The following is a 16,895-nucleotide window of genomic DNA, read 5'->3' as shown; positions in this document are numbered from 1 at the left end:
TAGGTGATCTGATCCCCACTCATCCTCCCCTGGCTACTAGATCCATACCCTATCCACTCCCCACCCCACCTGAGACTTCCCCACCCTACCTTAGACTGGGTGATCTGATCCCCACTCATCCTCCCCTGGCTACTAGATCCATACACTGTTCACTCCCCACCCTACCTGAGACTGGTGATCTGATCCCCACTCATCCTCCCCTGGTTACTAGATCCATACACCATCCACTCCCCACCTAACCTGAGACTGGGTGATGCGATCCCCACTCATCTTCCTCTGGTTACTAGATCCATGCACCACCCACTTCCCACCCTACCTGAGACTGGGTGATCTGATCCCCACTCATCCTCCCCTGGTTACTAGATCCATACACCATCCACTCCCCACGTAACCTGAGACTGGGTGATCCGATCCCCACTCATCCTCCTCTGGTTACTAGATCCATGCACCGTCCACTCCATACCCTACCTGAGACTGGGTGATCTGATCCCCACTCATCCTCCCCTGGTTACTAGGTCCATACGTCGTCCACTCCCCACCCTACCTGAGACTTCCCCACCCTACCTGAGACTGGGTGATCTGATCCGCACTCATCCTTCCCTGGCTACTAGATCCATACACTATCGACTCCCCACCCTACCCGAGACTGGATGATCTTATCCCCACTCATCCTCCCCTGGCTACTAGATCCATACACTATCCACTCCCCACCCTACCTGAGACTGGGTGATCTGATCCCCGCTCATCCTCACCTGGTTACTAGATCCATACACTGTCCACTCCCCACCCTACCTGAGACTGGGTGATCTTATCCCCACTCATTCTCCCCTGGCTACTAGATCCATGCACCATCCACTCCCCACCTAACCTGAGACTGGGTGATCTGATCCCCAGTCATCCTCCTTTGGTTACTAGATCCACCATCCACTCCCCACCTAACCTGAGACTGGGTGATCTGATACCCACTCATCCTCCTCTGGTTACTAGATCCATGCACCGTCCACTTCATACCCTACCTCAGACTGGGTGATCTGATCCCCACTCATCCTCCCCTGGTTACTAGGTGCATACGTCGTCCACTCCCCACCGTACCTGAGACTGGGTGATCTGATCCCCACTCATCCTCCCCTGGCTACTAGATCCATACACTGTCCACTCCCCACCCTACCTGAGACTGGGTGATCTGATCCCCACTCATCCTCCCCTGGTTACTAGATCCATACACCATCCACTCCCCACCTAACCTGAGACTGGGTGATCCGATCCTCACTCATCCTCCTCTGGTTACTAGATCCATGCACCATCCACTCCATACCCTACCTGAGACTGGGTGATCTGATCCCCACTCATCCTCCCCTGGTTACTAGGTCCATATGTCGTCCACTCCCCACCCTACCTGAGACTGGGTGATCTGATCCCCACTCATCCTCCCCTGGCTACTAGATCCAAACCCCATCCACTCCCCACCCCACCTGATACTTCCCTACCCTACCTGAGACTAGGTGATCTGATCCCCATTCATCCTCCCCTGGCTACTAGATCCATACCCCATCCACTCCCCACCCCACCTGAGACTTCCCCACCCTACCTGAGACTGGGTGATCTGATCCCCACTCATCCTCCCCTGGCTACTAGATCCATACACTGTCCACTCCCCACCCTACCTGAGACTGGGTGATCTGATCCCCACTCATCCTCCCCTGGTTACTAGATCCATACACCATCCACTCCCCACCTATCCTGAGACTGGGTGATCCGATCCCCACTCATCCTCCTCTGGTTACTAGATCCATGCACCATCCACTCCATACCCTACCTGAGACTGGGTGATCTGATCCCCACTCATCCTCCCCTGGTTACTAGATCCATACACCATCCACTCCCCACCTAACCTGAGACTGGGTGATCCGATCCCCACTCATCCTCCTCTGGTTACTAGATCCATGCACCGTCCACTCATACCCTACCTGAGACTGGGTGATCTGATCCCCACTCATCCTCCCCTGGTTACTAGGTCCATACGTCGTCCACTCCCCACCCTACCTGAGACTTCCCCACCCTACCTGAGACTGGGTGATCTGATCCCCACTCATCCTCCCCTGGTTACTAGATCCATACACCATCCACTCCCCACCTAACCCAAGACTGGGTGATCTGATCCCCACTCATCCTCCCCTGGTTACTAGATCCATACACCATACACTCCCCACCTAACCTGAGACTGGGTGATCTGATCCCCACTCATCCTCCGCTGGTTACTAGATCCATACACTGTCCACTCCCCACCCTACCTGAGACTGGGTGATCTTATCCCCACTCATCCTCCCCTGGCTACTAGATCCATGCACCATCCACTCCCCACCTAACCTGAGACTGGGTGATCTGATCCCCACTCATCCTCCCTTGGTTACTAGATCCATACACCATCCACTCCCCACCTAACCTGAGACTGGGTGATCCGATACCCACTCATCCTCCTTTGGATACTAGATCCATGCACCGTCCACTCCATACCCTACCTGAGACTGGGTGATCTGATCCCCACTCATCCTCCCCTGGTTACTAGGTCCATACGTCGTCCACTCCCCACCTACCTGAGACTTCCCCACCCTACCTGAGACTGGGTGATCTGATCCCCACTCATCCTCCCCTGGTTACTAGGTCCATACGTCGTCCACTCCCCACCCTACCTGAGACTTCCCCACCCTACCTGAGACTGGGTGATCTGATCCCCACTCATCCTCCCCTGGTTACTAGATCCATACACCATCCACTCCCCACCTAACCTGAGACTGGGTGATCTGATCCCCACTCATCCTTCCCTGGCTACTAGATCCATACACTATCCACTCCCCACCCTACCCGAGACTGGATAATCTGATCCCCACTCATCCTCCCCTGGCTATTAGATCCATACACTATCCACTCCCCCCCCTACCTGAGACTGGGTGATCTGATCCCCACTCATCCTCCCCTGGTTACTAGATCCATACACTGTCCACTCCCCACCCTACCTGAGACTGGGTGATCTGATCCCCACTCATCCTCCCCTGGCTACTAGATCCATGCACCATCCACTCCCCACCTAACCTGAGACTGGGTGATCCGATACCCACTCATCCTCCTCTGTTTACTAGATCCATGCACCGTCCACTTCATACCCTACCTCAGACTGGGTGATCTGATGCCCACTCATCCTCCCCTGGTTACTAGGTCCATACGTCGTCCACTCCCCACCCTACCTGAGACTGGGTGATCTGATCCCCACTCATCCTCCCCTGGCTACTAGATCCAAACCCCATCCACTCCCCACCCCACCTGATACTTCCCTACCCTACCTGAGACTAGGTGATCTGATCCCCATTCATCCTCCCCTGGCTACTAGATCCATACCCCATCCACTCCCCACCCCACCTGAGACTTCCCCACCCTACCTGAGACTGGGTGATCTGATCCCCACTCATCCTCCCCTGGCTACTAGATCCATACACTGTCCACTCCCCACCCTACCTGAGACTGGGTGATCTGATCCCCACTCATCCTCCCCTGGTTACTAGATCCATACACCATCCACTCCCCACCTATCCTGAGACTGGGTGATCCGATCCCCACTCATCCTCCTCTGGTTACTAGATCCATGCACCATCCACTCCATACCCTACCTGAGACTGGGTGATCTGATCCCCACTCATCCTCCCCTGGTTACTAGGTCCATACGTCGTCCACTCCCACCCTTCCTGAGACTGGATGATCTGATCCCCACTCATCCTCCCCTGGCTACTAGATCCAAACCCCATCCACTCCCCACCCCACCTGATACTTCCCTACCCTACCTAAGACTAGGTGATCTGATCCCCACTCATCCTCCCCTGGCTACTAGATCCATACCCCATCCACTCCCCACCCCACCTGAGACTTCCCCACCCTACCTGGGACTGGGTGATCTGATCCCCAATCATCCTCCCCTGGCTACTAGATCCATACACTGTCCACTCCCCACCCTACCTGAGACTGGGTGATCTGATCCCCACTCATCCTCCCCTGGTTACTAGATCCATACACCATCCACTCCCCACCTAACCTGAGACTGGGTGATCCGATCCCCACTCATCCTCCTCTGGTTACTAGATCCATGCACCATCCACTCCCCACCCTACCTGAGACTGGGTGATCTAATCCCCACTCATCCTCCCCTGGTTACTAGATCCATACACCATCCACTCCCCACCTAACCTGAGACTGGGTGATCCGATCCCCACTCATCCTCCTCTGGTTACTAGATCCATGCACCGTCCACTCCCCACCTAACCCAAGACTGGGTGATCTGATCCCCACTCATCCTCCCCTGGTTACTAGATCCATACACCATCCACTCCCCACCTAACCCAAGACTGGGTGATCTGATCCCCACTCATCCTCCCCTGGTTACTAGATCCATACACCATCCACTCCCCACCTAACCTGAGACTGGGTGATCTGATCCCCACTCATCCTCCCCTGGTTACTAGATCCATACACTGTCCACTCCCCACCCTACCTGAGACTGGGTGATCTTATCCCCACTCATCCTCCCCTGGCTACTAGATCCATGCACCATCCACTCCCCACCTAACCTGAGACTGGGTGATCTGATCCCCACTCATCCTCCCTTGGTTACTAGATCCATACACCATCCACTCCCCACCTAACCTGAGACTGGGTGATCCGATACCCACTCATCCTCCTTTGGATACTAGATCCATGCACCGTCCACTCCATACCCTACCTGAGACTGGGTGATCTGATCCCCACTCATCCTCCCCTGGTTACTAGGTCCATACGTCCTCCACTCCCCACCTACCTGAGACTTCCCCACCCTACCTGAGACTGGGTGATCTGATCCCCACTCATCCTCCCCTGGTTACTAGGTCCATACGTCGTCCACTCCCCACCCTACCTGAGACTTCCCCACCCTACCTGAGACTGGGTGATCTGATCCCCACTCATCCTCCCCTGGTTACTAGATCCATACACCATCCACTCCCCACCTAACCTGAGACTGGGTGATCTGATCCCCACTCATCCTCCCCTGGTTACTAGATCCATACACTGTCCACTCCCCACCCTACCTGAGACTGGGTGATCTTATCCCCACTCATCCTCCCCTGGCTACTAGATCCATGCACCATCCACTCCCCACCTAACCTGAGACTGGGTGATCTGATCCCCACTCATCCTCCCTTGGTTACTAGATCCAGACACCATCCACTCCCCACCTAACCTGAGACTGAGTGATCCGATACCCACTCATCCTCCTCTGGTTACTAGATCCATGCACCGTCCACTTCATACCCTACCTCAGACTGGGTGATCTGATCCCCACTCATCCTCCCCTAGTTACTAGGTCCAAACGTCGTCCACTCCCCACCCTACCTGAGACTGGGTGATCTGATCCCCACTCATCCTCCCCTGGCTACTAGATCCAAACCCCATCCACTCCCCACCCCACCTGATACTTCCCTACCCTACCTGAGACTAGGTGATCTGATCCCCACTCATCCTCCCCTGGCTACTAGATCCATACCGCATCCACTCCCCACCCCACCTGAGACTTCCCCACCCTACCTGAGACTGGGTGATCTGATCCCCACTCATCCTCCCTTGGCTACTAGATCCATACACTGTCCACTCCCCACCCTACCTGAGACTGGGTGATCTGATCCCCACTCATCCTCCCCTGGTTACTAGATCCATACACCATCCACTCCCCACCTAACCTGAGACTGGGTGATCCGATCCCCACTCATCCTCCTCTGGTTACTAGATCCATACACCATCCACTCCATACCCTACCTGAGACTGGGTGATCTGATCCCCACTCATCCTCCCCTGGTTACTAGGTCCAAACGTTGTCCACTCCCCACCCTACCTGAGACTGGGTAATCTGATCCCCACTCATCCTCCCCTGGCTACTAAATCCAAACCCCATCCACTCCCCACCCCACCTGGTACTTCCCTACCCTACCTGAGACTAGGTGATCTGATCCCCACTCATCCTCCCCTGGCTACTAGATCCATACCCCATCCACTCACCACCCCACCTGAGACTTCCCCACCGTACCTGAGACTGGGTGATCTGATCCCCACTCATCCTCCCCTGGCTACTAGATCCATACACTGTCCACTCCCCACCCTACCTGAGACTGGGTGATCTGATCCCCACTCATCCTCCCCTGGTTACTAGATCCATACACCATCCACTCCCCACCTAACCTGAGACTGGGTGATCCGATCCCCACTCATCCTCCTCTGGTTACTAGATCCATGCACCATCCACTCCATACCCTACCTGAGCCTGGGTGATCTGATCCCCACTCATCCTCCCCTGGTTACTAGGTCCATACGTCATCCACTCCCCACCCTACCTGAGACTGGGTGATCTGATCCCCATTCTTCCTCCCCTGGCTACTAGATCCATACCCCATCCACTCCCCACCCCACCTGATACTTCCCCACCCTACCTGAGACTGGGTGATCTGATCCCCACTCATCCTCCCCTGGCTACTAGATCCATACCCCATCCACTCCCCATCCCACCTGAGACTTCCCCACCCTACCTGAGACTGGGTGATCTGATCCCCACTCATCCTCCCCTGGCTACTAGATCCATACACTGTCCACTCCCCACCCTACCTGAGACTGGGTGATCTGATCCCCACTCATCCTCTCCCTGGCTACTAGATCCATACACTGTCCACTCCCCTCCCTACCTGAGACGGGGTGATCTGATCCCCACTCATCCTCCCCTGGTTACTAGATCCATGCACCATCCACTCCCCACCCTACCTGAGACTGGGTGATCTGATCCCCACTCATCCTCCCCTGGTTACTAGATCCATACCCCATCCGCCCCCCACCCCACCTGAGACTTCCCCACCCTACCTGAGACTGGGAGATCTGATCCCCACTCATCCTCCCCTGGCTACTAGATCTATATACTGTCCACTCCCCACCCTACCTGAGATTGGGTGATCTGATCCCCACTCTTCCTCCCCTGGTTACTAGATCCATGCACCATCCACTCCCCACCCTACCTGAGACTGGGTGATCTGATCCCCACTCATCCTCCCTTGGTTACTAGATCCATACACCATCCACTCCCCACCTAACCTGAGACTGGGTGATCTGATCCCCACTCATCCTCCCCTGGTTACTAGGTCTATACGTCGTCCACTCCCCATCTACCTGAGACTTCCCCACCCTACCTGAGACTGGGTGATCTGATCCCCACTCATCCTCCCCTGGCTACTAGATCCATATACTATCCACTCCCCACCCCACCTGAGACTGGGTGATCTGATCCCCACTCATCCTCCCCTGGCTACTAGATCCATACACTATCCACTCCCCACCCCACCTGAGACTGGGTGATCTGATCCCCACTCATCCTCCCCTGGCTACTAGATCCATGCACCATCCACACCCCACCTAACCTGAGACTGGGTGATCTGATCAACACTCATCCTCCCATGGTTACTAGATCCATACACCATCCACTCCCCACTTAACCTGAGAATGGGTGATCCGATCCCCACTCATCCTCCTCTGGTTACTAGATCCATGCGCCGTCCACTCCATACCCTACCTAAGACTGGGTGATCTGATCCCCATTCTTCCTCCCCTGGTTACTAGGTCCATACGTCGTCCACTCCCCAACCTACCTGAGACTGGGTGATCTGATCCCCACTCATCCTCCCCTGGCTACTAGATCCATACCCCATCCACTCCCCACCCTACCTGAGACTTCCCCACCCTACCTGAGACTGGTGATCTGATTCCCACTCATCCTCCTCTGGCTACTAGATCCATACCCCATCCACTCCCCACCCTACCTGAGACTAAGTGATCTGATCACACCTCATCCTCCCCTGGTTACTAGGTCCATACACCGTCCACTTCCCACCCTATCTGAGACTGGGTGATCTGATCCCAACTCATCCTCCCCTGGCTACTAGATCCATACACTGTCCACTCCCCACCCTACCTGAGACTGGGTGATCTGATCCCCACTCATCCTCCCCTGGCTATTAGATCCATACACTATCCACTCCCCACCCTACCTGAGACAGGGTGATCTGATCCCCACTCATCCTCCCCTGGTTACTAGATTCATACCCCATCCACTCCCCACCCCACCTGAGACTTCCCACCCTACCTGAGACTGGGTGATCTGATCCCCACTCATCCCACCCTGGCTACTAGATCCATATACTGTCCAATCCCCACCCTACCTGAGACTGGGTGATCTGATCCCCACTCATCCTCCCCTGGTTACTAGATCCATACCCCATCCACTCCCCACCCCACCTGAGACTTCCCCACCCTACCTGAGACTGGGTGGTCTGATCCCCACTCATCCTCCCCTGGCTACTAGATCCATACACTGTCCACTCCCGCCCTACCTGAGACTGGGTGATCTGATCCCCACTCATCCTCCCCTGGTTACTAGATCCATTCACCATCCACTCCCCACCCTACCTGAGACTGGGTGATCTGATCCCCACTCATCCTCCCCAGGTTACTAGATCCATACCCCATCCACCCCCCACCCCACCTGAGACTTCCCCACTCTACCTGAGACTGAGTGATCTGATCCCCACTCATCCTCCCCTGGCTACTAGATCCATACACTGTCCACTCCCCATCCTACCTGAGACTGGGTGATCTAATCCCCACTCATCCTCCCCTGGTTACTAGATCCATGCACCATCCACTCCCCACCCTACCTGAGACTGGGTGATCTGATCCCCACTCATCCTCCCCTGGTTACTAGATCCATACACCATCCACTCCCCACCTAACCTGAGACTGGGTGATCCGATCCCCACTCATCCTCCTCTGGTTACTAGATCCATGCACCGTCCACTCCATACCCTACCTGAGACTGGGTGATCTGATCCCCACTCATCCTCCCCTGGTTACTAGGTCCATACGTCGTCCACTCCCCACCCTACCTGAGACTTCCCCACCCTACCTGAGACTGGGCGATCTGATCCCCACTCATCCTTCCCTGGCTACTAGATCTATACACTATCCACTCCCCACCCTACCCGAGACTGGATGATCTGATCCCCACTCATCCTCCCCTGGCTACTAGATCCATACACTATCCACTCCCCACCCTACCTGAGACTGGGTGATCTGATCCCCACTCATCCTCCCTTGGTTACTAGATCCATACACTGTCCACTCCCCACCCTACCTGAGACTGGGTGATCTGATCCCCACTCATCCTCCCTTGGTTACTAGATCCATAAACCATCCACTCCCCACCTAACCTGAGACTGGGTGATCCGATACCCACTCATCCTCCTCTGGTTACTAGATCCATGCACCGTCCACTTCATACCCTACCTCAGACTGGGTGATCTGATCCCCACTCATCCTCCCCTGGTTACTAGGTCCATACGTCGTCCACTCCCCACCCTACCTGAGACTGGGTAATCTGATCCCCACTCATCCTCCCCTGGCTACTAGATCCAAACCCCATCCACTCCCCACCCCACCTGATACTTCCCTACCCTACCTGAGACTAGGTGATCTGATCCCCACTCATCCTCCCCTGGCTACTAGATCCATACCCCATCCACTCCCTACCCCACCTGAGACTTCCCCACCCTACCTGAGACTGGGTGATCTGATCCCCACTCATCCTCCCCTGGCTACTAGATCCATACACTGTCCACTCCCCACCCTACCTGAGACGGGGTGATCTGATCCCCACTCATCCTCCCCTGGTTACTAGATCCATACACCATCCACTCCCCACCTAACCTGAGACTGGGTGATCCGATCCCCACTCATCCTCCTCTGGTTACTAGATCCATGCACCATCCACTCCATACCCTACCTGAGACTGGGTGATCTGATCCCCACTCATCCTCCCCTGGTTACTAGGTCCATACGTCGTCCACTCCCCACCCTACCTGAGACTGGATGATCTGATCACCACTCATCCTCCCCTGGCTACTAGATCCAAACCCCATCCACTCCCCACCCCACCTGATACTTCCCTACCCTACCTGAGACTAGGTGATCTGATCCCCACTCATCCTCCCCTGGCTACTAGATCCATACCCTATCCACTCCCCACCCCACCTGAGACTTCCCCACCCTACCTGAGACTGGGTGATCTGATCCCCACTCATCCTCCCCTGGCTACTAGATCCATACACTGTTCACTCCCCACCCTACCTGAGACTGGGTGATCTGATCCCCACTCATCCTCCCCTGGTTACTAGATCCATACACCATCCACTCCCCACCTAACCTGAGACTGGGTGATCCGATCCCCACTCATCTTCCTCTGGTTACTAGATCCATGCACCACCCACTTCCCACCCTACCTGAGACTGGGTGATCTGATCCCCACTCATCCTCCCCTGGTTACTAGATCCATACACCATCCACTCCCCACGTAACCTGAGGCTGGGTGATCCGATCCCCACTCATCCTCCTCTGGTTACTAGATCCATGCACCGTCCACTCCATACCCTACCTGAGACTGGGTGATCTGATCCCCACTCATCCTCCCCTGGTTACTAGGTCCATACGTCGTCCACTCCCCACCCTACCTGAGACTTCCCCACCCTACCTGAGACTGGGTGATCTGATCCGCACTCATCCTTCCCTGGCTACTAGATCCATACACTATCGACTCCCCACCCTACCCGAGATTGGATGATCTGATCCCCACTCATCCTCCCCTGGCTACTAGATCCATACACTATCCACTCCCCACCCTACCTGAGACTGGGTGATCTGATACCCGCTCATCCTCACCTGGTTACTAGATCCATACACTGTCCACTCCCCACCCTACCTGAGACTGGGTGATCTTATCCCCACTCATTCTCCCCTGGCTACTAGATCCATGCACCATCCACTCCCCACCTAACCTGAGACTGGGTGATCCGATCCCCACTCATCCTCCTCTGGTTACTAGATCCATACACCATCCACTCCATACCCTACCTGAGACTGGGTGATCTGATCCCCACTCATCCTCCCCTGGTTACTAGGTCCAAACGTTGTCCACTCCCCACCCTACCTGAGACTGGGTAATCTGATCCCCACTCATCCTCCCCTGGCTACTAAATCCAAACCCCATCCACTCCCCACCCCACCTGGTACTTCCCTACCCTACCTGAGACTAGGTGATCTGATCCCCACTCATCCTCCCCTGGCTACTAGATCCATACCCCATCCACTCACCACCCCACCTGAGACTTCCCCACCGTACCTGAGACTGGGTGATCTGATCCCCACTCATCCTCCCCTGGCTACTAGATCCATACACTGTCCACTCCCCACCCTACCTGAGACTGGGTGATCTGATCCCCACTCATCCTCCCCTGGTTACTAGATCCATACACCATCCACTCCCCACCTAACCTGAGACTGGGTGATCCGATCCCCACTCATCCTCCTCTGGTTACTAGATCCATGCACCATCCACTCCATACCCTACCTGAGCCTGGGTGATCTGATCCCCACTCATCCTCCCCTGGTTACTAGGTCCATACGTCATCCACTCCCCACCCTACCTGAGACTGGGTGATCTGATCCCCATTCTTCCTCCCCTGGCTACTAGATCCATACCCCATCCACTCCCCACCCCACCTGATACTTCCCCACCCTACCTGAGACTGGGTGATCTGATCCCCACTCATCCTCCCCTGGCTACTAGATCCATACCCCATCCACTCCCCATCCCACCTGAGACTTCCCCACCCTACCTGAGACTGGGTGATCTGATCCCCACTCATCCTCCCCTGGCTACTAGATCCATACACTGTCCACTCCCCACCCTACCTGAGACTGGGTGATCTGATCCCCACTCATCCTCTCCCTGGCTACTAGATCCATACACTGTCCACTCCCCTCCCTACCTGAGACGGGGTGATCTGATCCCCACTCATCCTCCCCTGGTTACTAGATCCATGCACCATCCACTCCCCACCCTACCTGAGACTGGGTGATCTGATCCCCACTCATCCTCCCCTGGTTACTAGATCCATACCCCATCCGCCCCCCACCCCACCTGAGACTTCCCCACCCTACCTGAGACTGGGAGATCTGATCCCCACTCATCCTCCCCTGGCTACTAGATCTATATACTGTCCACTCCCCACCCTACCTGAGATTGGGTGATCTGATCCCCACTCTTCCTCCCCTGGTTACTAGATCCATGCACCATCCACTCCCCACCCTACCTGAGACTGGGTGATCTGATCCCCACTCATCCTCCCTTGGTTACTAGATCCATACACCATCCACTCCCCACCTAACCTGAGACTGGGTGATCTGATCCCCACTCATCCTCCCCTGGTTACTAGGTCTATACGTCGTCCACTCCCCATCTACCTGAGACTTCCCCACCCTACCTGAGACTGGGTGATCTGATCCCCACTCATCCTCCCCTGGCTACTAGATCCATATACTATCCACTCCCCACCCCACCTGAGACTGGGTGATCTGATCCCCACTCATCCTCCCCTGGCTACTAGATCCATACACTATCCACTCCCCACCCCACCTGAGACTGGGTGATCTGATCCCCACTCATCCTCCCCTGGCTACTAGATCCATGCACCATCCACACCCCACCTAACCTGAGACTGGGTGATCTGATCAACACTCATCCTCCCATGGTTACTAGATCCATACACCATCCACTCCCCACTTAACCTGAGAATGGGTGATCCGATCCCCACTCATCCTCCTCTGGTTACTAGATCCATGCGCCGTCCACTCCATACCCTACCTAAGACTGGGTGATCTGATCCCCATTCTTCCTCCCCTGGTTACTAGGTCCATACGTCGTCCACTCCCCAACCTACCTGAGACTGGGTGATCTGATCCCCACTCATCCTCCCCTGGCTACTAGATCCATACCCCATCCACTCCCCACCCTACCTGAGACTTCCCCACCCTACCTGAGACTGGTGATCTGATTCCCACTCATCCTCCTCTGGCTACTAGATCCATACCCCATCCACTCCCCACCCTACCTGAGACTAAGTGATCTGATCACACCTCATCCTCCCCTGGTTACTAGGTCCATACACCGTCCACTTCCCACCCTATCTGAGACTGGGTGATCTGATCCCAACTCATCCTCCCCTGGCTACTAGATCCATACACTGTCCACTCCCCACCCTACCTGAGACTGGGTGATCTGATCCCCACTCATCCTCCCCTGGCTATTAGATCCATACACTATCCACTCCCCACCCTACCTGAGACAGGGTGATCTGATCCCCACTCATCCTCCCCTGGTTACTAGATTCATACCCCATCCACTCCCCACCCCACCTGAGACTTCCCACCCTACCTGAGACTGGGTGATCTGATCCCCACTCATCCCACCCTGGCTACTAGATCCATATACTGTCCAATCCCCACCCTACCTGAGACTGGGTGATCTGATCCCCACTCATCCTCCCCTGGTTACTAGATCCATACCCCATCCACTCCCCACCCCACCTGAGACTTCCCCACCCTACCTGAGACTGGGTGGTCTGATCCCCACTCATCCTCCCCTGGCTACTAGATCCATACACTGTCCACTCCCGCCCTACCTGAGACTGGGTGATCTGATCCCCACTCATCCTCCCCTGGTTACTAGATCCATTCACCATCCACTCCCCACCCTACCTGAGACTGGGTGATCTGATCCCCACTCATCCTCCCCAGGTTACTAGATCCATACCCCATCCACCCCCCACCCCACCTGAGACTTCCCCACTCTACCTGAGACTGAGTGATCTGATCCCCACTCATCCTCCCCTGGCTACTAGATCCATACACTGTCCACTCCCCATCCTACCTGAGACTGGGTGATCTAATCCCCACTCATCCTCCCCTGGTTACTAGATCCATGCACCATCCACTCCCCACCCTACCTGAGACTGGGTGATCTGATCCCCACTCATCCTCCCCTGGTTACTAGATCCATACACCATCCACTCCCCACCTAACCTGAGACTGGGTGATCCGATCCCCACTCATCCTCCTCTGGTTACTAGATCCATGCACCGTCCACTCCATACCCTACCTGAGACTGGGTGATCTGATCCCCACTCATCCTCCCCTGGTTACTAGGTCCATACGTCGTCCACTCCCCACCCTACCTGAGACTTCCCCACCCTACCTGAGACTGGGCGATCTGATCCCCACTCATCCTTCCCTGGCTACTAGATCTATACACTATCCACTCCCCACCCTACCCGAGACTGGATGATCTGATCCCCACTCATCCTCCCCTGGCTACTAGATCCATACACTATCCACTCCCCACCCTACCTGAGACTGGGTGATCTGATCCCCACTCATCCTCCCTTGGTTACTAGATCCATACACTGTCCACTCCCCACCCTACCTGAGACTGGGTGATCTGATCCCCACTCATCCTCCCTTGGTTACTAGATCCATAAACCATCCACTCCCCACCTAACCTGAGACTGGGTGATCCGATACCCACTCATCCTCCTCTGGTTACTAGATCCATGCACCGTCCACTTCATACCCTACCTCAGACTGGGTGATCTGATCCCCACTCATCCTCCCCTGGTTACTAGGTCCATACGTCGTCCACTCCCCACCCTACCTGAGACTGGGTAATCTGATCCCCACTCATCCTCCCCTGGCTACTAGATCCAAACCCCATCCACTCCCCACCCCACCTGATACTTCCCTACCCTACCTGAGACTAGGTGATCTGATCCCCACTCATCCTCCCCTGGCTACTAGATCCATACCCCATCCACTCCCCACCCCACCTGAGACTTCCCCACCCTACCTGAGACTGGGTGATCTGATCCCCACTCATCCTCCCCTGGCTACTAGATCCATACACTGTCCACTCCCCACCCTACCTGAGACGGGGTGATCTGATCCCCACTCATCCTCCCCTGGTTACTAGATCCATACACCATCCACTCCCCACCTAACCTGAGACTGGGTGATCCGATCCCCACTCATCCTCCTCTGGTTACTAGATCCATGCACCATCCACTCCATACCCTACCTGAGACTGGGTGATCTGATCCCCACTCATCCTCCCCTGGTTACTAGGTCCATACGTCGTCCACTCCCCACCCTACCTGAGACTGGATGATCTGATCACCACTCATCCTCCCCTGGCTACTAGATCCAAACCCCATCCACTCCCCACCCCACCTGATACTTCCCTACCCTACCTGAGACTAGGTGATCTGATCCCCACTCATCCTCCCCTGGCTACTAGATCCATACCCTATCCACTCCCCACCCCACCTGAGACTTCCCCACCCTACCTGAGACTGGGTGATCTGATCCCCACTCATCCTCCCCTGGCTACTAGATCCATACACTGTTCACTCCCCACCCTACCTGAGACTGGGTGATCTGATCCCCACTCATCCTCCCCTGGTTACTAGATCCATACACCATCCACTCCCCACCTAACCTGAGACTGGGTGATCCGATCCCCACTCATCTTCCTCTGGTTACTAGATCCATGCACCACCCACTTCCCACCCTACCTGAGACTGGGTGATCTGATCCCCACTCATCCTCCCCTGGTTACTAGATCCATACACCATCCACTCCCCACGTAACCTGAGGCTGGGTGATCCGATCCCCACTCATCCTCCTCTGGTTACTAGATCCATGCACCGTCCACTCCATACCCTACCTGAGACTGGGTGATCTGATCCCCACTCATCCTCCCCTGGTTACTAGGTCCATACGTCGTCCACTCCCCACCCTACCTGAGACTTCCCCACCCTACCTGAGACTGGGTGATCTGATCCGCACTCATCCTTCCCTGGCTACTAGATCCATACACTATCGACTCCCCACCCTACCCGAGATTGGATGATCTGATCCCCACTCATCCTCCCCTGGCTACTAGATCCATACACTATCCACTCCCCACCCTACCTGAGACTGGGTGATCTGATACCCGCTCATCCTCACCTGGTTACTAGATCCATACACTGTCCACTCCCCACCCTACCTGAGACTGGGTGATCTTATCCCCACTCATTCTCCCCTGGCTACTAGATCCATGCACCATCCACTCCCCACCTAACCTGAGACTGGGTGATCTGATCCCCAGTCATCCTCCTTTGGTTACTAGATCCACCATCCACTCCCCACCTAACCTGAGACTGGGTGATCCGATCCCCACTCATCCTCCCCTGGCTACGAGATCCAAACCCCATCCACTCCCCACCCCACCTGATACTTCCCTACCCTACCTGAGACTAGGTGATCTGATCCCCACTCATCCTCCCCTGGCTACAAGATCCATACACTGTCCACTCCCCACCCTACCTGAGACTGGGTGATCTGATCCCCACTCATCCTCCCCTGGTTACTAGATTCATACCCCATCCACTCCCCACCCCACCTGAGACTTCCCACCCTACCTGAGACCGGGTGATCTGATCCCCACTCATCCCACCCTGGCTACTAGATCCATATACTGTCCAATCCCCACCCTACCTGAGACTGGGTGATCTGATCCCCACTCATCCTCCCCTGGTTACTAGATCCATACCCCATCCACTCCCCACCCCACCTGAGACTTCCCCACCCTACCTGAGACTGGGTGGTCTGATCCCCACTCATCCTCCCCTGGCTACTAGATCCATACACTGTCCACTCCCCGCCCTACCTGAGACTGGGTGATCTGATCCCCACTCATCCTCCCCTGGTTACTAGATCCATTCACCATCCACTCCCCACCCTACCTGAGACTGGGTGATCTGATCCCCACTCATCCTCCCCAGGTTACTAGATCCATACCCCATCCACCCCCCACCCCACCTGAGACTTCCCCACTCTACCTGAGACTGAGTGATCTG

This window comes from Ambystoma mexicanum, chromosome 8 (assembly GCF_040938575.1).
Source record: "Ambystoma mexicanum isolate Mex_15411 chromosome 8, UKY_AmexF1_1, whole genome shotgun sequence".
Classification (NCBI taxonomy): domain Eukaryota; kingdom Metazoa; phylum Chordata; class Amphibia; order Caudata; family Ambystomatidae; genus Ambystoma; species Ambystoma mexicanum.
This window is presented reverse-complemented; position numbering follows the sequence as displayed.